The following is an 18,883-nucleotide window of genomic DNA, read 5'->3' as shown; positions in this document are numbered from 1 at the left end:
ATAGCTTGCGCCATTCGCTTGCTCGCACTTTGCTCTGTAGGGTGGGCCTACTTCATGAAAGCAAGGCATGAGAGCAGAAATGCTTCTCTTGTCCTCACCACGAGCAGACACTTAAAGCAAACAAACTGTCTGAAGGACAGAGGCTTTTTAATTTCTTGTTTGATGACGGTCATGAAAAAGACAGCAATCATATTGCAGAACAGAGCAGCATGTACTGGCTAGCTGCCACTAACCCCTGGAGCTGTGTCAGAGGTGACTCTTGCGTGGCTCATTGGTCTAGGGGTATGATTCTCGCTTAGGGTGCGAGAGGGCCCGGGTTCAAATCCCGGACGAGCCCTTTTTAGAGGTAAACATACAAACCCTACTAAAATTGCACTATGCCTGACTATTTCTCGTTATACTGGGTGCATTGTTGCACAACATATTTCTAACCTCAGAAGAAAAATGGATCACCATGCTTTATCTGCCTACCTGCTTAGTCTCAGTGTGTCCCAGGTGATGCTTTCCCAAGCTGTACTCGCTGGCATTTAGGCATCAGATATTTGCCTGTCGATGCCTGCACAAGTGAGTTTTGAATACGTCTAATTGCAAGCATGTTGGATGATATCTCTGAGGTTTTCACACTTGTTCTGCACATTCTGAGCCGCTGCTGATACAGCAGAATAGAAGTAGGGTGAAGGCTTGAGAGAAACTTTCCTCTAACAGTAGAAAGCACCAAGGTAGTTTCTGTAGTGTAGTGGTCATCACGTTCGCCTAACACGCGAAAGGTCCCCGGTTCGAGACCGGGCAGAAACACTGTGCATTGGATGCTTTTTTGTGCACACTCTAAAACCTTATTATCTCAATGCAATTTTAAGAAGAGGTGGTCTTTGGACACAGTGAGCCGTGAGAAAATTTCTTTACCTTTGCAGACGAAACAAAGTTATCTCCATCGATCATCTGGGGGTTGTTCTTGGGCCTATTTTTATTTTATTTAAGCTATGTTGTATTGTTGGGGCCTTTACACCTGTGACATTGCTGTGAACGTTGTAAGTGGAAACGTTGGCAGGTGCAGACAGAAGAGTCAGAACTAAGCACACCCTGAGCCGTCAGGATGGCCGAGTGGTCTAAGGCGCCAGACTCAAGAGAGCTTGATCGTCAGTGATGCTGAGCCTTCTGGTCTCCTCATGGAGGCGTGGGTTCAAATCCCACTTCTGACAGGTCCCTTTTACACCCTTAAGTCTTCCTAATTTTTGCAGTGCATTCCCCAGACACACCACAATATTTGCAGGAACCTGTAGTAAATAAAGAGAAATCCACCAGGCTGGGCCCTCAATCACAATTCCATGTATTTCTGAAAGGGACACCTCAGGCACACCTTCCATTACATTTGCACTCCATCACAGTAACTGCCATGCTGGGTTTCGAAATAAGCATTTGATCCCATCATTTGTTGTGAGGCTCTCCTGCCACCTTTTGGGCAGAGAAGGCAGTGTTCCTGGAACAACACAGGCAGACATGTTCAACAGGGCTTCCTGGTTATGTGGGAGGAGCAGATTGCCAATGGTCCCCCCTTGCAAATTCTAATTTACATAAGGAAGACAGAGAGGTAGCTGGGAGTAGGCACTACACACGGACATTGCACTCCCTCTTGTGATTTGCAGCCAATTCTAGATTGAGTCGGAGGAAAGGAGGAGACTCGCCCAACAATGGCCATACTGGGAAGTCAGCCACTCTGGGTCTCCCAGGTGAATGTTTCAGGCCTGTGAGCCACTCATATAAATCTCGCCTGATCGAGCCTGATCGAGCGCTGAGCGAGCGCGTTTGAATGCAAATATCAAACACCACTTTCTCAGGTGCAAGAAATGGTGGGCCCTTCATTGCTTCTGGTGTGGAAGTCTATGGAGCAAGGGTCCAGGACTTGCAGAGGAGTACAAGTGCCAGAAAGTGGTTGCTGTTCTCATCTGTGCCTTTTTACTGCTCACTGGCCGATAGGAGATTGGCTGCCCCCTTCCTTGCTGGAGTGAAAAAACAACAACTTGAGAGAAAACATGACTTTGTGTGGCTCACTTATAGGGAGACGAGCCAAATAGCCCTGCTATTTTCTGAAAGACGCTTCAGTAATTGTTCAAAATGTATCTTGGCCACTCAGGCTCGTTGGTCTAGGGGTATGATTCTCGCTTTGGGTGCGAGAGGTCCTGGGTTCAAATCCCGGACGAGCCCATCCTGTGGAAGTTTTCAGGCTGCTTGTCATATAGGAGCCTTTCTTCTTTTCAATGCTATAAGACGCTGTGTATGTCGAGAAGGTTCCTTACCCTGCACGCTATTTTCCACTTTTGACATGATAAAGGAGTGCAGGACTTCGTTGCAACTGCTTTTCTGGGCTGGACCAGCAGTGTAGGAACATTACATGCAAAGTGTTTTTCTAGTGTCATTTCAGGATATGGTTTCCAAATCGCCTCTTGGAAAAAAAGTGGTCCTCATTCCTGTCTTCCAAAGAAAGAGAGACCGGGTAAGGAGAGCCCAACTTTGAGCTTCAAGGACGTTGGCCTTTAGTCTGTGCATTCCAACCCAATACATGCCAACAAGATTCCTGAGGTGGTGTCTGTTTCTGTAGTGTAGTGGTTATCACGTTCGCCTTACACGCGAAAGGTCGAGACCGGGCAGAAACAGCAGCTTGCTGTTTTTCACAGTGTTTGCATTTACTGGCTCACTTTATAGGAAAGCTGAGATAATAGAGGCTGTCTATTCCTCACCAGCCTGACGTAGTGTGCTCCAGAGATCTCAGTGACAGCTCGAAAAGAGAAGTGACGATAGCTTGCGCCATTCGCTTGCTCGCACTTTGCTCTGTAGGGTGGGCCTACTTCATGAAAGCAAGGCATGAGAGCAGAAATGCTTCTCTTGTCCTCACCACGAGCAGACACTTAAAGCAAACAAACTGTCTGAAGGACAGAGGCTTTTTAATTTCTTGTTTGATGACGGTCATGAAAAAGACAGCAATCATATTGCAGAACAGAGCAGCATGTACTGGCTAGCTGCCACTAACCCCTGGAGCTGTGTCAGAGGTGACTCTTGCGTGGCTCATTGGTCTAGGGGTATGATTCTCGCTTAGGGTGCGAGAGGGCCCGGGTTCAAATCCCGGACGAGCCCTTTTTAGAGGTAAACATACAAACCCTACTAAAATTGCACTATGCCTGACTATTTCTCGTTATACTGGGTGCATTGTTGCACAACATATTTCTAACCTCAGAAGAAAAATGGATCACCATGCTTTATCTGCCTACCTGCTTAGTCTCAGTGTGTCCCAGGTGATGCTTTCCCAAGCTGTACTCGCTGGCATTTAGGCATCAGATATTTGCCTGTCGATGCCTGCACAAGTGAGTTTTGAATACGTCTAATTGCAAGCATGTTGGATGATATCTCTGAGGTTTTCACACTTGTTCTGCACATTCTGAGCCGCTGCTGATACAGCAGAATAGAAGTAGGGTGAAGGCTTGAGAGAAACTTTCCTCTAACAGTAGAAAGCACCAAGGTAGTTTCGATAGTGTAGTGGTCATCACGTTTGCCTAACACGCGAAAGGTCCCCGGTTCGAGACCGGGCAGAAACACTGTGCATTGGATGCTTTTTTTGTGCACACTCTAAAACCTTATTATCTCAATGCAATTTTAAGAAGAGGTGGTCTTTGGACACAGTGAGCCGTGAGAAAATTTCTTTACCTTTGCAGACGAAACAAAGTTATCTCCATCGATCATCTGGGGGTTGTTCTTGGGCCTATTTTTATTTTATTTAAGCTATGTTGTATTGTTGGGGCCTTTACACCTGTGACATTGCTGTGAACGTTGTAAGTGGAAACGTTGGCAGGTGCAGACAGAAGAGTCAGAACTAAGCACACCCTGAGCCGTCAGGATGGCCGAGTGGTCTAAGGCGCCAGACTCAAGAGAGCTTGATCGTCAGTGATGCTGAGCCTTCTGGTCTCCTCATGGAGGCGTGGGTTCAAATCCCACTTCTGACAGGTCCCTTTTACACCCTTAAGTCTTCCTAATTTTTGCAGTGCATTCCCCAGACACACCACAATATTTGCAGGAACCTGTAGTAAATAAAGAGAAATCCACCAGGCTGGGCCCTCATTCACAATTCCATGTATTTCTGAAAGGGACACCTCAGGCACACCTTCCATTACATTTGCACTCCATCACAGTAACTGCCATGCTGGGTTTCGAAATAAGCATTTGATCCCATCATTTGTTGTGAGGCTCTCCTGCCACCTTTTGGGCAGAGAAGGCAGTGTTTCTGGAACAACACAGGCAGACATGTTCAACAGGGCTTCCTGGTTATGTGGGAGGAGCAGATTGCCAATGGTCCCCCCATGCAAATTCTAATTTACATAAGGAAGACAGAGAGGTAGCTGGGAGTAGGCACTACACACGGACATTGCACTCCCTCTTGTGATTTGCAGCCAATTCTAGATTGAGTCGGAGGAAAGGAGGAGACTCGCCCAACAATGGCCATACTGGGAAGTCAGCCACTCTGGGTCTCCCAGGTGAATGTTTCAGGCCTGTGAGCCACTCATATACATCTCGCCTGATCGAGCCTGATCGAGCGCTGAGCGAGCGCGTTTGAATGCAAATATCAAACACCACTTTCTCAGGTGCAAGAAATGGTGGGCCCTTCATTGCTTCTGGTGTGGAAGTCTTTGGAGCAAGGGTCCAGGACTTGCAGAGGAGTACAAGTGCCAGAAAGTGGTTGCTGTTCTCATCTGTGCCTTTTTACTGCTCACTGGCCGATAGGAGATTGGCTGCCCCCTTCCTTGCTGGAGTGAAAAAACAACAACTTGAGAGAAAACATGACTTTGTGTGGCTCACTTATAGGGAGACGAGCCAAATAGCCCTGCTATTTTCTGAAAGACGCTTCAGTAATTGTTCAAAATGTATCTTGGCCACTCAGGCTCGTTGGTCTAGGGGTATGATTCTCGCTTTGGGTGCGAGAGGTCCTGGGTTCAAATCCCGGACGAGCCCATCCTGTGGAAGTTTTCAGGCTGCTTGTCATATAGGAGCCTTTCTTCTTTTCAATGCTATAAGACGCTGTGTATGTCGAGAAGGTTCCTTACCCTGCACGCTATTTTCCACTTTTGACATGATAAAGGAGTGCAGGACTTCGTTGCAACTGCTTTTCTGGGCTGGACCAGCAGTGTAGGAACATTACATGCAAAGTGTTTTTCTAGTGTCATTTCAGGATATGGTTTCCAAATCGCCTCTTGGAAAAAAAGTGGTCCTCATTCCTGTCTTCCAAAGAAAGAGAGACCGGGTAAGGAGAGCCCAACTTTGAGCTTCAAGGACGTTGGCCTTTAGTCTGTGCATTCCAACCCAATACATGCCAACAAGATTCCTGAGGTGGTGTCTGTTTCTGTAGTGTAGTGGTTATCACGTTCGCCTTACACGCGAAAGGTCCCTGGTTTGAGACCGGGCAGAAACAGCAGCTTGCTGTTTTTCACAGTGTTTGCATTTACTGGCTCACTTTATAGGAAAGCTGAGATAATAGAGGCTGTCTATTCCTCACCAGCCTGACGTAGTGTGCTCCAGAGATCTCAGTGACAGCTCGAAAAGAGAAGTGACGATAGCTTGCGCCATTCGCTTGCTCGCACTTTGCTCTGTAGGGTGGGCCTACTTCATGAAAGCAAGGCATGAGAGCAGAAATGCTTCTCTTGTCCTCACCACGAGCAGACACTTAAAGCAAACAAACTGTCTGAAGGACAGAGGCTTTTTAATTTCTTGTTTGATGACGGTCATGAAAAAGACAGCAATCATATTGCAGAACAGAGCAGCATGTACTGGCTAGCTGCCACTAACCCCTGGAGCTGTGTCAGAGGTGACTCTTGCGTGGCTCATTGGTCTAGGGGTATGATTCTCGCTTAGGGTGCGAGAGGGCCCGGGTTCAAATCCCGGACGAGCCCTTTTTAGAGGTAAACATACAAACCCTACTAAAATTGCACTATGCCTGACTATTTCTCGTTATACTGGGTGCATTGTTGCACAACATATTTCTAACCTCAGAAGAAAAATGGATCACCATGCTTTATCTGCCTACCTGCTTAGTCTCAGTGTGTCCCAGGTGATGCTTTCCCAAGCTGTACTCGCTGGCATTTAGGCATCAGATATTTGCCTGTCGATGCCTGCACAAGTGAGTTTTGAATACGTCTAATTGCAAGCATGTTGGATGATATCTCTGAGGTTTTCACACTTGTTCTGCACATTCTGAGCCGCTGCTGATACAGCAGAATAGAAGTAGGGTGAAGGCTTGAGAGAAACTTTCCTCTAACAGTAGAAAGCACCAAGGTAGTTTCTGTAGTGTAGTGGTCATCACGTTCGCCTAACACGCGAAAGGTCCCCGGTTCGAGACCGGGCAGAAACACTGTGCATTGGATGCTTTTTTGTGCACACTCTAAAACCTTATTATCTCAATGCAATTTTAAGAAGAGGTGGTCTTTGGACACAGTGAGCCGTGAGAAAATTTCTTTACCTTTGCAGACGAAACAAAGTTATCTCCATCGATCATCTGGGGGTTGTTCTTGGGCCTATTTTTATTTTATTTAAGCTATGTTGTATTGTTGGGGCCTTTACACCTGTGACATTGCTGTGAACGTTGTAAGTGGAAACGTTGGCAGGTGCAGACAGAAGAGTCAGAACTAAGCACACCCTGAGCCGTCAGGATGGCCGAGTGGTCTAAGGCGCCAGACTCAAGAGAGCTTGATCGTCAGTGATGCTGAGCCTTCTGGTCTCCTCATGGAGGCGTGGGTTCAAATCCCACTTCTGACAGGTCCCTTTTACACCCTTAAGTCTTCCTAATTTTTGCAGTGCATTCCCCAGACACACCACAATATTTGCAGGAACCTGTAGTAAATAAAGAGAAATCCACCAGGCTGGGCCCTCAATCACAATTCCATGTATTTCTGAAAGGGACACCTCAGGCACACCTTCCATTACATTTGCACTCCATCACAGTAACTGCCATGCTGGGTTTCGAAATAAGCATTTGATCCCATCATTTGTTGTGAGGCTCTCCTGCCACCTTTTGGGCAGAGAAGGCAGTGTTCCTGGAACAACACAGGCAGACATGTTCAACAGGGCTTCCTGGTTATGTGGGAGGAGCAGATTGCCAATGGTCCCCCCTTGCAAATTCTAATTTACATAAGGAAGACAGAGAGGTAGCTGGGAGTAGGCACTACACACGGACATTGCACTCCCTCTTGTGATTTGCAGCCAATTCTAGATTGAGTCGGAGGAAAGGAGGAGACTCGCCCAACAATGGCCATACTGGGAAGTCAGCCACTCTGGGTCTCCCAGGTGAATGTTTCAGGCCTGTGAGCCACTCATATAAATCTCGCCTGATCGAGCCTGATCGAGCGCTGAGCGAGCGCGTTTGAATGCAAATATCAAACACCACTTTCTCAGGTGCAAGAAATGGTGGGCCCTTCATTGCTTCTGGTGTGGAAGTCTATGGAGCAAGGGTCCAGGACTTGCAGAGGAGTACAAGTGCCAGAAAGTGGTTGCTGTTCTCATCTGTGCCTTTTTACTGCTCACTGGCCGATAGGAGATTGGCTGCCCCCTTCCTTGCTGGAGTGAAAAAACAACAACTTGAGAGAAAACATGACTTTGTGTGGCTCACTTATAGGGAGACGAGCCAAATAGCCCTGCTATTTTCTGAAAGACGCTTCAGTAATTGTTCAAAATGTATCTTGGCCACTCAGGCTCGTTGGTCTAGGGGTATGATTCTCGCTTTGGGTGCGAGAGGTCCTGGGTTCAAATCCCGGACGAGCCCATCCTGTGGAAGTTTTCAGGCTGCTTGTCATATAGGAGCCTTTCTTCTTTTCAATGCTATAAGACGCTGTGTATGTCGAGAAGGTTCCTTACCCTGCACGCTATTTTCCACTTTTGACATGATAAAGGAGTGCAGGACTTCGTTGCAACTGCTTTTCTGGGCTGGACCAGCAGTGTAGGAACATTACATGCAAAGTGTTTTTCTAGTGTCATTTCAGGATATGGTTTCCAAATCGCCTCTTGGAAAAAAAGTGGTCCTCATTCCTGTCTTCCAAAGAAAGAGAGACCGGGTAAGGAGAGCCCAACTTTGAGCTTCAAGGACGTTGGCCTTTAGTCTGTGCATTCCAACCCAATACATGCCAACAAGATTCCTGAGGTGGTGTCTGTTTCTGTAGTGTAGTGGTTATCACGTTCGCCTTACACGCGAAAGGTCCCTGGTTTGAGACCGGGCAGAAACAGCAGCTTGCTGTTTTTCACAGTGTTTGCATTTACTGGCTCACTTTATAGGAAAGCTGAGATAATAGAGGCTGTCTATTCCTCACCAGCCTGACGTAGTGTGCTCCAGAGATCTCAGTGACAGCTCGAAAAGAGAAGTGACGATAGCTTGCGCCATTCGCTTGCTCGCACTTTGCTCTGTAGGGTGGGCCTACTTCATGAAAGCAAGGCATGAGAGCAGAAATGCTTCTCTTGTCCTCACCACGAGCAGACACTTAAAGCAAACAAACTGTCTGAAGGACAGAGGCTTTTTAATTTCTTGTTTGATGACGGTCATGAAAAAGACAGCAATCATATTGCAGAACAGAGCAGCATGTACTGGCTAGCTGCCACTAACCCCTGGAGCTGTGTCAGAGGTGACTCTTGCGTGGCTCATTGGTCTAGGGGTATGATTCTCGCTTAGGGTGCGAGAGGGCCCGGGTTCAAATCCCGGACGAGCCCTTTTTAGAGGTAAACATACAAACCCTACTAAAATTGCACTATGCCTGACTATTTCTCGTTATACTGGGTGCATTGTTGCACAACATATTTCTAACCTCAGAAGAAAAATGGATCACCATGCTTTATCTGCCTACCTGCTTAGTCTCAGTGTGTCCCAGGTGATGCTTTCCCAAGCTGTACTCGCTGGCATTTAGGCATCAGATATTTGCCTGTCGATGCCTGCACAAGTGAGTTTTGAATACGTCTAATTGCAAGCATGTTGGATGATATCTCTGAGGTTTTCACACTTGTTCTGCACATTCTGAGCCGCTGCTGATACAGCAGAATAGAAGTAGGGTGAAGACTTGAGAGAAACTTTCCTCTAACAGTAGAAAGCACCAAGGTAGTTTCTGTAGTGTAGTGGTCATCACGTTCGCCTAACACGCGAAAGGTCCCCGGTTCGAGACCGGGCAGAAACACTGTGCATTGGATGCTTTTTTTGTGCACACTCTAAAACCTTATTATCTCAATGCAAGTTTAAGAAGAGGTGGTCTTTGGACACAGTGAGCCGTGAGAAAATGTCTTTACCTTTGCAGACGAAACAAAGTTATCTCCATCGATCATCTGGGGGTTGTTCTTGGGCCTATTTTTATTTTATTTAAGCTATGTTGTATTGTTGGGGCCTTTACACCTGTGACATTGCTGTGAACGTTGTAAGTGGAAACGTTGGCAGGTGCAGACAGAAGAGTCAGAACTAAGCACACCCTGAGCCGTCAGGATGGCCGAGTGGTCTAAGGCGCCAGACTCAAGAGAGCTTGATCTTCAGTGATGCTGAGCCTTCTGGTCTCCTCATGGAGGCGTGGGTTCAAATCCCACTTCTGACAGGTCCCTTTTACACCCTTAAGTCTTCCTAATTTTTGCAGTGCATTCCCCAGACACACCACAATATTTGCAGGAACCTGTACTAAATAAAGAGAAATCCACCAGGCTGGGCCCTCATTCACAATTCCATGTATTTCTGAAAGGGACACCTCAGGCACACCTTCCATTACATTTGCACTCCATCACAGTAACTGCCATGCTGGGTTTCGAAATAAGCATTTGATCCCATCATTTGTTGTGAGGCTCTCCTGCCACCTTTTGGGCAGAGAAGGCAGTGTTCCTGGAACAACACAGGCAGACATGTTCAACAGGGCTTCCTGGTTATGTGGGAGGAGCAGATTGCCAATGGTCTCCCCTTGCAAATTCTAATTTACATAAGGAAGACAGAGAGGTAGCTGGGAGTAGGCACTACACACGGACATTGCACTCCCTCTTGTGATTTGCAGCCAATTCTAGATTGAGTCGGAGGAAAGGAGGAGACTCGCCCAACAATGGCCATACTGGGAAGTCAGCCACTCTGGGTCTCCCAGGTGAATGTTTCAGGCCTGTGAGCCACTCATATAAATCTCGCCTGATCGAGCCTGAGCGAGCGCTGAGCGAGCGCGTTTGAATGCAAATATCAAACACCACTTTCTCAGGTGCAAGAAATGGTGGGCCCTTCATTGCTTCTGGTGTGGAAGTCTATGGAGCAAGGGTCCAGGACTTGCAGAGGAGTACAAGTGCCAGAAAGTGGTTGCTGTTCTCATCTGTGCCTTTTTACTGCTCACTGGCCGATAGGAGATTGGCTGCCCCCTTCCTTGCTGGAGTGAAAAAACAACAGCTTGAGAGAAAACATGACTTTGTGTGGCTCACTTATAGGGAGACGAGCCAAATAGCCCTGCTATTTTCTGAAAGACGCTTCAGTAATTGTTCAAAATGTATCTTGGCCACTCAGGCTCGTTGGTCTAGGGGTATGATTCTCGCTTTGGGTGCGAGAGGTCCTGGGTTCAAATCCCGGACGAGCCCATCCTGTGGAAGTTTTCAGGCTGCTTGTCATATAGGAGCCTTTCTTCTTTTCAATGCTATAAGACGCTGTGTATGTCGAGAAGGTTCCTTACCCTGCACGCTATTTTCCACTTTTGACATGATAAAGGAGTGCAGGACTTCGTTGCAACTGCTTTTCTGGGCTGGACCAGCAGTGTAGGAACATTACATGCAAAGTGTTTTTCTAGTGTCATTTCAGGATATGGTTTCCAAATCGCCTCTTGGAAAAAAAGTGGTCCTCATTCCTGTCTTCCAAAGAAAGAGAGACCGGGTAAGGAGAGCCCAACTTTGAGCTTCAAGGACGTTGGCCTTTAGTCTGTGCATTCCAACCCAATACATGCCAACAAGATTCCTGAGGTGGTGTCTGTTTCTGTAGTGTAGTGGTTATCACGTTCGCCTTACACGCGAAAGGTCGAGACCGGGCAGAAACAGCAGCTTGCTGTTTTTCACAGTGTTTGCATTTACTGGCTCACTTTATAGGAAAGCTGAGATAATAGAGGCTGTCTATTCCTCACCAGCCTGACGTAGTGTGCTCCAGAGATCTCAGTGACAGCTCGAAAAGAGAAGTGACGATAGCTTGCGCCATTCGCTTGCTCGCACTTTGCTCTGTAGGGTGGGCCTACTTCATGAAAGCAAGGCATGAGAGCAGAAATGCTTCTCTTGTCCTCACCACGAGCAGACACTTAAAGCAAACAAACTGTCTGAAGGACAGAGGCTTTTTAATTTCTTGTTTGATGACGGTCATGAAAAAGACAGCAATCATATTGCAGAACAGAGCAGCATGTACTGGCTAGCTGCCACTAACCCCTGGAGCTGTGTCAGAGGTGACTCTTGCGTGGCTCATTGGTCTAGGGGTATGATTCTCGCTTAGGGTGCGAGAGGGCCCGGGTTCAAATCCCGGACGAGCCCTTTTTAGAGGTAAACATACAAACCCTACTAAAATTGCACTATGCCTGACTATTTCTCGTTATACTGGGTGCATTGTTGCACAACATATTTCTAACCTCAGAAGAAAAATGGATCACCATGCTTTATCTGCCTACCTGCTTAGTCTCAGTGTGTCCCAGGTGATGCTTTCCCAAGCTGTACTCGCTGGCATTTAGGCATCAGATATTTGCCTGTCGATGCCTGCACAAGTGAGTTTTGAATACGTCTAATTGCAAGCATGTTGGATGATATCTCTGAGGTTTTCACACTTGTTCTGCACATTCTGAGCCGCTGCTGATACAGCAGAATAGAAGTAGGGTGAAGACTTGAGAGAAACTTTCCTCTAACAGTAGAAAGCACCAAGGTAGTTTCTGTAGTGTAGTGGTCATCACGTTCGCCTAACACGCGAAAGGTCCCCGGTTCGAGACCGGGCAGAAACACTGTGCATTGGATGCTTTTTTTGTGCACACTCTAAAACCTTATTATCTCAATGCAATTTTAAGAAGAGGTGGTCTTTGGACACAGTGAGCCGTGAGAAAATTTCTTTACCTTTGCAGACGAAACAAAGTTATCTCCATCGATCATCTGGGGGTTGTTCTTGGGCCTATTTTTATTTTATTTAAGCTATGTTGTATTGTTGGGGCCTTTACACCTGTGACATTGCTGTGAACGTTGTAAGTGGAAACGTTGGCAGGTGCAGACAGAAGAGTCAGAACTAAGCACACCCTGAGCCGTCAGGATGGCCGAGTGGTCTAAGGCGCCAGACTCAAGAGAGCTTGATCGTCAGTGATGCTGAGCCTTCTGGTCTCCTCATGGAGGCGTGGGTTCAAATCCCACTTCTGACAGGTCCCTTTTACACCCTTAAGTCTTCCTAATTTTTGCAGTGCATTCCCCAGACACACCACAATATTTGCAGGAACCTGTAGTAAATAAAGAGAAATCCACCAGGCTGGGCCCTCATTCACAATTCCATGTATTTCTGAAAGGGACACCTCAGGCACACCTTCCATTACATTTGCACTCCATCACAGTAACTGCCATGCTGGGTTTCGAAATAAGCATTTGATCCCATCATTTGTTGTGAGGCTCTCCTGCCACCTTTTGGGCAGAGAAGGCAGTGTTTCTGGAACAACACAGGCAGACATGTTCAACAGGGCTTCCTGGTTATGTGGGAGGAGCAGATTGCCAATGGTCCCCCCATGCAAATTCTAATTTACATAAGGAAGACAGAGAGGTAGCTGGGAGTAGGCACTACACACGGACATTGCACTCCCTCTTGTGATTTGCAGCCAATTCTAGATTGAGTCGGAGGAAAGGAGGAGACTCGCCCAACAATGGCCATACTGGGAAGTCAGCCACTCTGGGTCTCCCAGGTGAATGTTTCAGGCCTGTGAGCCACTCATATACATCTCGCCTGATCGAGCCTGATCGAGCGCTGAGCGAGCGCGTTTGAATGCAAATATCAAACACCACTTTCTCAGGTGCAAGAAATGGTGGGCCCTTCATTGCTTCTGGTGTGGAAGTCTTTGGAGCAAGGGTCCAGGACTTGCAGAGGAGTACAAGTGCCAGAAAGTGGTTGCTGTTCTCATCTGTGCCTTTTTACTGCTCACTGGCCGATAGGAGATTGGCTGCCCCCTTCCTTGCTGGAGTGAAAAAACAACAACTTGAGAGAAAACATGACTTTGTGTGGCTCACTTATAGGGAGACGAGCCAAATAGCCCTGCTATTTTCTGAAAGACGCTTCAGTAATTGTTCAAAATGTATCTTGGCCACTCAGGCTCGTTGGTCTAGGGGTATGATTCTCGCTTTGGGTGCGAGAGGTCCTGGGTTCAAATCCCGGACGAGCCCATCCTGTGGAAGTTTTCAGGCTGCTTGTCATATAGGAGCCTTTCTTCTTTTCAATGCTATAAGACGCTGTGTATGTCGAGAAGGTTCCTTACCCTGCACGCTATTTTCCACTTTTGACATGATAAAGGAGTGCAGGACTTCGTTGCAACTGCTTTTCTGGGCTGGACCAGCAGTGTAGGAACATTACATGCAAAGTGTTTTTCTAGTGTCATTTCAGGATATGGTTTCCAAATCGCCTCTTGGAAAAAAAGTGGTCCTCATTCCTGTCTTCCAAAGAAAGAGAGACCGGGTAAGGAGAGCCCAACTTTGAGCTTCAAGGACGTTGGCCTTTAGTCTGTGCATTCCAACCCAATACATGCCAACAAGATTCCTGAGGTGGTGTCTGTTTCTGTAGTGTAGTGGTTATCACGTTCGCCTTACACGCGAAAGGTCGAGACCGGGCAGAAACAGCAGCTTGCTGTTTTTCACAGTGTTTGCATTTACTGGCTCACTTTATAGGAAAGCTGAGATAATAGAGGCTGTCTATTCCTCACCAGCCTGACGTAGTGTGCTCCAGAGATCTCAGTGACAGCTCGAAAAGAGAAGTGACGATAGCTTGCGCCATTCGCTTGCTCGCACTTTGCTCTGTAGGGTGGGCCTACTTCATGAAAGCAAGGCATGAGAGCAGAAATGCTTCTCTTGTCCTCACCACGAGCAGACACTTAAAGCAAACAAACTGTCTGAAGGACAGAGGCTTTTTAATTTCTTGTTTGATGACGGTCATGAAAAAGACAGCAATCATATTGCAGAACAGAGCAGCATGTACTGGCTAGCTGCCACTAACCCCTGGAGCTGTGTCAGAGGTGACTCTTGCGTGGCTCATTGGTCTAGGGGTATGATTCTCGCTTAGGGTGCGAGAGGGCCCGGGTTCAAATCCCGGACGAGCCCTTTTTAGAGGTAAACATACAAACCCTACTAAAATTGCACTATGCCTGACTATTTCTCGTTATACTGGGTGCATTGTTGCACAACATATTTCTAACCTCAGAAGAAAAATGGATCACCATGCTTTATCTGCCTACCTGCTTAGTCTCAGTGTGTCCCAGGTGATGCTTTCCCAAGCTGTACTCGCTGGCATTTAGGCATCAGATATTTGCCTGTCGATGCCTGCACAAGTGAGTTTTGAATACGTCTAATTGCAAGCATGTTGGATGATATCTCTGAGGTTTTCACACTTGTTCTGCACATTCTGAGCCGCTGCTGATACAGCAGAATAGAAGTAGGGTGAAGACTTGAGAGAAACTTTCCTCTAACAGTAGAAAGCACCAAGGTAGTTTCTGTAGTGTAGTGGTCATCACGTTCGCCTAACACGCGAAAGGTCCCCGGTTCGAGACCGGGCAGAAACACTGTGCATTGGATGCTTTTTTTGTGCACACTCTAAAACCTTATTATCTCAATGCAATTTTAAGAAGAGGTGGTCTTTGGACACAGTGAGCCGTGAGAAAATTTCTTTACCTTTGCAGACGAAACAAAGTTATCTCCATCGATCATCTGGGGGTTGTTCTTGGGCCTATTTTTATTTTATTTAAGCTATGTTGTATTGTTGGGGCCTTTACACCTGTGACATTGCTGTGAACGTTGTAAGTGGAAACGTTGGCAGGTGCAGACAGAAGAGTCAGAACTAAGCACACCCTGAGCCGTCAGGATGGCCGAGTGGTCTAAGGCGCCAGACTCAAGAGAGCTTGATCGTCAGTGATGCTGAGCCTTCTGGTCTCCTCATGGAGGCGTGGGTTCAAATCCCACTTCTGACAGGTCCCTTTTACACCCTTAAGTCTTCCTAATTTTTGCAGTGCATTCCCCAGACACACCACAATATTTGCAGGAACCTGTAGTAAATAAAGAGAAATCCACCAGGCTGGGCCCTCATTCACAATTCCATGTATTTCTGAAAGGGACACCTCAGGCACACCTTCCATTACATTTGCACTCCATCACAGTAACTGCCATGCTGGGTTTCGAAATAAGCATTTGATCCCATCATTTGTTGTGAGGCTCTCCTGCCACCTTTTGGGCAGAGAAGGCAGTGTTTCTGGAACAACACAGGCAGACATGTTCAACAGGGCTTCCTGGTTATGTGGGAGGAGCAGATTGCCAATAGTCCCCCCATGCAAATTCTAATTTACATAAGGAAGACAGAGAGGTAGCTGGGAGTAGGCACTACACACGGACATTGCACTCCCTCTTGTGATTTGCAGCCAATTCTAGATTGAGTCGGAGGAAAGGAGGAGACTCGCCCAACAATGGCCATACTGGGAAGTCAGCCACTCTGGGTCTCCCAGGTGAATGTTTCAGGCCTGTGAGCCACTCATATACATCTCGCCTGATCGAGCCTGATCGAGCGCTGAGCGAGCGCGTTTGAATGCAAATATCAAACACCACTTTCTCAGGTGCAAGAAATGGTGGGCCCTTCATTGCTTCTGGTGTGGAAGTCTTTGGAGCAAGGGTCCAGGACTTGCAGAGGAGTACAAGTGCCAGAAAGTGGTTGCTGTTCTCATCTGTGCCTTTTTACTGCTCACTGGCCGATAGGAGATTGGCTGCCCCCTTCCTTGCTGGAGTGAAAAAACAACAACTTGAGAGAAAACATGACTTTGTGTGGCTCACTTATAGGGAGACGAGCCAAATAGCCCTGCTATTTTCTGAAAGACGCTTCAGTAATTGTTCAAAATGTATCTTGGCCACTCAGGCTCGTTGGTCTAGGGGTATGATTCTCGCTTTGGGTGCGAGAGGTCCTGGGTTCAAATCCCGGACGAGCCCATCCTGTGGAAGTTTTCAGGCTGCTTGTCATATAGGAGCCTTTCTTCTTTTCAATGCTATAAGACGCTGTGTATGTCGAGAAGGTTCCTTACCCTGCACGCTATTTTCCACTTTTGACATGATAAAGGAGTGCAGGACTTCGTTGCAACTGCTTTTCTGGGCTGGACCAGCAGTGTAGGAACATTACATGCAAAGTGTTTTTCTAGTGTCATTTCAGGATATGGTTTCCAAATCGCCTCTTGGAAAAAAAGTGGTCCTCATTCCTGTCTTCCAAAGAAAGAGAGACCGGGTAAGGAGAGCCCAACTTTGAGCTTCAAGGACGTTGGCCTTTAGTCTGTGCATTCCAACCCAATACATGCCAACAAGATTCCTGAGGTGGTGTCTGTTTCTGTAGTGTAGTGGTTATCACGTTCGCCTTACACGCGAAAGGTCGAGACCGGGCAGAAACAGCAGCTTGCTGTTTTTCACAGTGTTTGCATTTACTGGCTCACTTTATAGGAAAGCTGAGATAATAGAGGCTGTCTATTCCTCACCAGCCTGACGTAGTGTGCTCCAGAGATCTCAGTGACAGCTCGAAAAGAGAAGTGACGATAGCTTGCGCCATTCGCTTGCTCGCACTTTGCTCTGTAGGGTGGGCCTACTTCATGAAAGCAAGGCATGAGAGCAGAAATGCTTCTCTTGTCCTCACCACGAGCAGACACTTAAAGCAAACAAACTGTCTGAAGGACAGAGGCTTTTTAATTTCTTGTTTGATGACGGTCATGAAAAAGACAGCAATCATATTGCAGAACAGAGCAGCATGTACTGGCTAGCTGCCACTAACCCCTGGAGCTGTGTCAGAGGTGACTCTTGCGTGGCTCATTGGTCTAGGGGTATGATTCTCGCTTAGGGTGCGAGAGGGCCCGGGTTCAAATCCCGGACGAGCCCTTTTTAGAGGTAAACATACAAACCCTACTAAAATTGCACTATGCCTGACTATTTCTCGTTATACTGGGTGCATTGTTGCACAACATATTTCTAACCTCAGAAGAAAAATGGATCACCATGCTTTATCTGCCTACCTGCTTAGTCTCAGTGTGTCCCAGGTGATGCTTTCCCAAGCTGTACTCGCTGGCATTTAGGCATCAGATATTTGCCTGTCGATGCCTGCACAAGTGAGTTTTGAATACGTCTAATTGCAAGCATGTTGGATGATATCTCTGAGGTTTTCACACTTGTTCTGCACATTCTGAGCCGCTGCTGATACAGCAGAATAGAAGTAGGGTGAAGACTTGAGAGAAACTTTCCTCTAACAGTAGAAAGCACCAAGGTAGTTTCTGTAGTGTAGTGGTCATCACGTTCGCCTAACACGCGAAAGGTCCCCGGTTCGAGACCGGGCAGAAACACTGTGCATTGGATGCTTTTTTTGTGCACACTCTAAAACCTTATTATCTCAATGCAATTTTAAGAAGAGGTGGTCTTTGGACACAGTGAGCCGTGAGAAAATTTCTTTACCTTTGCAGACGAAACAAAGTTATCTCCATCGATCATCTGGGGGTTGTTCTTGGGCCTATTTTTATTTTATTTAAGCTATGTTGTATTGTTGGGGCCTTTACACCTGTGACATTGCTGTGAACGTTGTAAGTGGAAACGTTGGCAGGTGCAGACAGAAGAGTCAGAACTAAGCACACCCTGAGCCGTCAGGATGGCCGAGTGGTCTAAGGCGCCAGACTCAAGAGAGCTTGATCGTCAGTGATGCTGAGCCTTCTGGTCTCCTCATGGAGGCGTGGGTTCAAATCCCACTTCTGACAGGTCCCTTTTACACCCTTAAGTCTTCCTAATTTTTGCAGTGCATTCCCCAGACACACCACAATATTTGCAGGAACCTGTAGTAAATAAAGAGAAATCCACCAGGCTGGGCCCTCATTCACAATTCCATGTATTTCTGAAAGGGACACCTCAGGCACACCTTCCATTACATTTGCACTCCATCACAGTAACTGCCATGCTGGGTTTCGAAATAAGCATTTGATCCCATCATTTGTTGTGAGGCTCTCCTGCCACCTTTTGGGCAGAGAAGGCAGTGTTTCTGGAACAACACAGGCAGACATGTTCAACAGGGCTTCCTGGTTATGTGGGAGGAGCAGATTGCCAATGGTCCCCCCATGCAAATTCTAATTTACATAAGGAAGACAGAGAGGTAGCTGGGAGTAGGCACTACACACGGACATTGCACTCCCTCTTGTGATTTGCAGCCAATTCTAGATTGAGTCGGAGGAAAGGAGGAGACTCGCCCAACAATGGCCATACTGGGAAGTCAGCCACTCTGGGTCTCCCAGGTGAATGTTTCAGGCCTGTGAGCCACTCATATACATCTCGCCTGATCGAGCCTGATCGAGCGCTGAGCGAGCGCGTTTGAATGCAAATATCAAACACCACTTTCTCAGGTGCAAGAAATGGTGGGCCCTTCATTGCTTCTGGTGTGGAAGTCTTTGGAGCAAGGGTCCAGGACTTGCAGAGGAGTACAAGTGCCAGAAAGTGGTTGCTGTTCTCATCTGTGCCTTTTTACTGCTCACTGGCCGATAGGAGATTGGCTGCCCCCTTCCTTGCTGGAGTGAAAAAACAACAACTTGAGAGAAAACATGACTTTGTGTGGCTCACTTATAGGGAGACGAGCCAAATAGCCCTGCTATTTTCTGAAAGACGCTTCAGTAATTGTTCA

The 18,883-nt window shown here is 47.1% G+C and overlaps 29 non-coding genes across 29 annotated transcripts; all 29 read left to right on the top strand.

Moving 5' to 3' along the window:
- The first annotated feature begins 265 nt into the window (after positions 1–265).
- On the top strand, positions 266–337 carry TRNAP-AGG (transfer RNA proline (anticodon AGG)). Its single transcript has one exon. It is a non-coding gene; the product is annotated as a tRNA-Pro (tRNA).
- Positions 338–722: 385 nt separating this feature from the next.
- Positions 723–795, top strand: TRNAV-AAC (transfer RNA valine (anticodon AAC)). The gene has a single exon. It is a non-coding gene; the product is annotated as a tRNA-Val (tRNA).
- Positions 796–1,087: 292 nt separating this feature from the next.
- Positions 1,088–1,199, top strand: TRNAL-CAA (transfer RNA leucine (anticodon CAA)). The gene is made up of 2 exons: positions 1,088–1,125; positions 1,154–1,199. It is a non-coding gene; the product is annotated as a tRNA-Leu (tRNA).
- Positions 1,200–2,130: 931 nt separating this feature from the next.
- Positions 2,131–2,202, top strand: TRNAP-UGG (transfer RNA proline (anticodon UGG)). The gene has a single exon. It is a non-coding gene; the product is annotated as a tRNA-Pro (tRNA).
- Positions 2,203–3,057: 855 nt separating this feature from the next.
- On the top strand, positions 3,058–3,129 carry TRNAP-AGG (transfer RNA proline (anticodon AGG)). Its single transcript has one exon. It is a non-coding gene; the product is annotated as a tRNA-Pro (tRNA).
- A 385-nt stretch (positions 3,130–3,514) lies between these two features.
- On the top strand, positions 3,515–3,587 carry TRNAV-AAC (transfer RNA valine (anticodon AAC)). The gene has a single exon. It is a non-coding gene; the product is annotated as a tRNA-Val (tRNA).
- A 293-nt stretch (positions 3,588–3,880) lies between these two features.
- On the top strand, positions 3,881–3,992 carry TRNAL-CAA (transfer RNA leucine (anticodon CAA)). Its single transcript has 2 exons — positions 3,881–3,918; positions 3,947–3,992. It is a non-coding gene; the product is annotated as a tRNA-Leu (tRNA).
- A 931-nt stretch (positions 3,993–4,923) lies between these two features.
- On the top strand, positions 4,924–4,995 carry TRNAP-UGG (transfer RNA proline (anticodon UGG)). The gene has a single exon. It is a non-coding gene; the product is annotated as a tRNA-Pro (tRNA).
- A 384-nt stretch (positions 4,996–5,379) lies between these two features.
- TRNAV-UAC (transfer RNA valine (anticodon UAC)) lies at positions 5,380–5,452 on the top strand. Its single transcript has one exon. It is a non-coding gene; the product is annotated as a tRNA-Val (tRNA).
- Positions 5,453–5,858: 406 nt separating this feature from the next.
- On the top strand, positions 5,859–5,930 carry TRNAP-AGG (transfer RNA proline (anticodon AGG)). Its single transcript has one exon. It is a non-coding gene; the product is annotated as a tRNA-Pro (tRNA).
- A 385-nt stretch (positions 5,931–6,315) lies between these two features.
- Positions 6,316–6,388, top strand: TRNAV-AAC (transfer RNA valine (anticodon AAC)). The gene has a single exon. It is a non-coding gene; the product is annotated as a tRNA-Val (tRNA).
- Positions 6,389–6,680: 292 nt separating this feature from the next.
- TRNAL-CAA (transfer RNA leucine (anticodon CAA)) lies at positions 6,681–6,792 on the top strand. The gene is made up of 2 exons: positions 6,681–6,718; positions 6,747–6,792. It is a non-coding gene; the product is annotated as a tRNA-Leu (tRNA).
- Positions 6,793–7,723: 931 nt separating this feature from the next.
- Positions 7,724–7,795, top strand: TRNAP-UGG (transfer RNA proline (anticodon UGG)). Its single transcript has one exon. It is a non-coding gene; the product is annotated as a tRNA-Pro (tRNA).
- Positions 7,796–8,179: 384 nt separating this feature from the next.
- TRNAV-UAC (transfer RNA valine (anticodon UAC)) lies at positions 8,180–8,252 on the top strand. Its single transcript has one exon. It is a non-coding gene; the product is annotated as a tRNA-Val (tRNA).
- Positions 8,253–8,658: 406 nt separating this feature from the next.
- Positions 8,659–8,730, top strand: TRNAP-AGG (transfer RNA proline (anticodon AGG)). Its single transcript has one exon. It is a non-coding gene; the product is annotated as a tRNA-Pro (tRNA).
- A 385-nt stretch (positions 8,731–9,115) lies between these two features.
- Positions 9,116–9,188, top strand: TRNAV-AAC (transfer RNA valine (anticodon AAC)). The gene has a single exon. It is a non-coding gene; the product is annotated as a tRNA-Val (tRNA).
- A 293-nt stretch (positions 9,189–9,481) lies between these two features.
- Positions 9,482–9,593, top strand: TRNAL-CAA (transfer RNA leucine (anticodon CAA)). The gene is made up of 2 exons: positions 9,482–9,519; positions 9,548–9,593. It is a non-coding gene; the product is annotated as a tRNA-Leu (tRNA).
- Positions 9,594–10,524: 931 nt separating this feature from the next.
- Positions 10,525–10,596, top strand: TRNAP-UGG (transfer RNA proline (anticodon UGG)). Its single transcript has one exon. It is a non-coding gene; the product is annotated as a tRNA-Pro (tRNA).
- An 855-nt stretch (positions 10,597–11,451) lies between these two features.
- TRNAP-AGG (transfer RNA proline (anticodon AGG)) lies at positions 11,452–11,523 on the top strand. Its single transcript has one exon. It is a non-coding gene; the product is annotated as a tRNA-Pro (tRNA).
- A 385-nt stretch (positions 11,524–11,908) lies between these two features.
- TRNAV-AAC (transfer RNA valine (anticodon AAC)) lies at positions 11,909–11,981 on the top strand. Its single transcript has one exon. It is a non-coding gene; the product is annotated as a tRNA-Val (tRNA).
- A 293-nt stretch (positions 11,982–12,274) lies between these two features.
- Positions 12,275–12,386, top strand: TRNAL-CAA (transfer RNA leucine (anticodon CAA)). The gene is made up of 2 exons: positions 12,275–12,312; positions 12,341–12,386. It is a non-coding gene; the product is annotated as a tRNA-Leu (tRNA).
- A 931-nt stretch (positions 12,387–13,317) lies between these two features.
- Positions 13,318–13,389, top strand: TRNAP-UGG (transfer RNA proline (anticodon UGG)). Its single transcript has one exon. It is a non-coding gene; the product is annotated as a tRNA-Pro (tRNA).
- An 855-nt stretch (positions 13,390–14,244) lies between these two features.
- TRNAP-AGG (transfer RNA proline (anticodon AGG)) lies at positions 14,245–14,316 on the top strand. The gene has a single exon. It is a non-coding gene; the product is annotated as a tRNA-Pro (tRNA).
- Positions 14,317–14,701: 385 nt separating this feature from the next.
- On the top strand, positions 14,702–14,774 carry TRNAV-AAC (transfer RNA valine (anticodon AAC)). Its single transcript has one exon. It is a non-coding gene; the product is annotated as a tRNA-Val (tRNA).
- Positions 14,775–15,067: 293 nt separating this feature from the next.
- Positions 15,068–15,179, top strand: TRNAL-CAA (transfer RNA leucine (anticodon CAA)). The gene is made up of 2 exons: positions 15,068–15,105; positions 15,134–15,179. It is a non-coding gene; the product is annotated as a tRNA-Leu (tRNA).
- Positions 15,180–16,110: 931 nt separating this feature from the next.
- On the top strand, positions 16,111–16,182 carry TRNAP-UGG (transfer RNA proline (anticodon UGG)). The gene has a single exon. It is a non-coding gene; the product is annotated as a tRNA-Pro (tRNA).
- An 855-nt stretch (positions 16,183–17,037) lies between these two features.
- TRNAP-AGG (transfer RNA proline (anticodon AGG)) lies at positions 17,038–17,109 on the top strand. The gene has a single exon. It is a non-coding gene; the product is annotated as a tRNA-Pro (tRNA).
- A 385-nt stretch (positions 17,110–17,494) lies between these two features.
- TRNAV-AAC (transfer RNA valine (anticodon AAC)) lies at positions 17,495–17,567 on the top strand. Its single transcript has one exon. It is a non-coding gene; the product is annotated as a tRNA-Val (tRNA).
- A 293-nt stretch (positions 17,568–17,860) lies between these two features.
- Positions 17,861–17,972, top strand: TRNAL-CAA (transfer RNA leucine (anticodon CAA)). Its single transcript has 2 exons — positions 17,861–17,898; positions 17,927–17,972. It is a non-coding gene; the product is annotated as a tRNA-Leu (tRNA).
- The last annotated feature ends 911 nt before the right edge of the window (positions 17,973–18,883 follow it).

The sequence above is a fragment of the Lissotriton vulgaris genome, chromosome 10 (genome assembly GCF_964263255.1).
Source record: "Lissotriton vulgaris chromosome 10, aLisVul1.2, whole genome shotgun sequence".
Taxonomy (NCBI): domain Eukaryota; kingdom Metazoa; phylum Chordata; class Amphibia; order Caudata; family Salamandridae; genus Lissotriton; species Lissotriton vulgaris.
Note: the sequence above shows the minus strand (reverse complement) of the source record. Positions and strands in the feature narration are given on the sequence as shown.